The sequence below is a fragment of the Mandrillus leucophaeus genome, unplaced genomic scaffold (genome assembly GCF_000951045.1).
Source record: "Mandrillus leucophaeus isolate KB7577 unplaced genomic scaffold, Mleu.le_1.0 Scaffold25, whole genome shotgun sequence".
Taxonomy (NCBI): Eukaryota; Metazoa; Chordata; class Mammalia; order Primates; family Cercopithecidae; genus Mandrillus; species Mandrillus leucophaeus.
This window is the reverse complement of record NW_012102587.1, coordinates 427,660-428,563: the sequence shown is the minus strand read 5'-3', so window position 1 is coordinate 428,563 and position 904 is coordinate 427,660. Positions and strand designations below refer to the sequence as shown.

The window sequence follows — 904 nt, the reverse complement described above, 5'->3', positions numbered from 1 at the left end:
CCATCTCTACTAAAAAAAAAAAAAAAAAAAAAAAAATCTGAGTAGAGTTTTAAGATGTTTAAATACCTAGACACTTTCTGGTTTTGAAATTAAAAAAGTAAACCCTTAAATTTCGAGTTAATCCTTAGTGCACGTGCTTTACCACCTGGTCACCTTGTGTGATGTTTAGTTTGAAAATACTATGGACATCCACTGTTTCTCCTTCACTCTAGGCCTCTGATCATCACAGGCAAAGGGAAAACTTAACAGCTCATTCTGCCCAGGTCTCATCTCTCCCACCTGAATTACTGTTGTTGGGTCCAGAAGACACTGATGAATCTGTACAGGTTTGGCCTTGACACTAGAGAATGACGAAGTAGCAGCTCTGATTCTAGGTAACTGCTCCACACCATCTGAGATTTAATCACTGGTAGCAAAGGGACTTACCCAAAAGATGAGTGTTCCCTTTCCAAATGTTAGAAATAATTAGTTTCGTGAGGCTTGGGGTCAATGTTCATTGGTTTGAAAAGAAAAAAAGAGATAGAATTTGAAGACTTCTGCAGTGTCAACCCTTTTGTGTCTTGCAGCCACAGCTAAAGCATAATGTAAAATACTAATTCAGGGAAATTTTATTTTGGAAAATTTTACATTGACATGAATTTCTGATAATATGTGTATTTTCTTCCAAAACATTTCTTATTAGTTCATTGCTTATTTGTCATGATTTCTGTGCCCCTCAATGTATCCTGAGGCTGGGCATGGTGGTTCACGCCTCTAATCTCAGCACTTTGGGAGGCCAAGGCAGGCGAATCATTTGAAGTCAGGAGTTCAAGACCAGCCTGGCCAACATGGTGAAACCCCATCTCTACTCAAAATACACAAATTAGCCAGGCGTGGTGGCATGCATCTGTAATCCCAGCTACTC

At 39.4% G+C, this 904-nt stretch overlaps 1 protein-coding gene across 1 annotated transcript in view; it reads left to right on the top strand.

Moving 5' to 3' along the window:
* The window catches only part of CNTNAP5 (contactin associated protein-like 5), a 951,880-nt gene that overhangs the window by 724,359 nt on the left and 226,617 nt on the right, over positions 1 to 904 (top strand). The window lies entirely within an intron of this gene.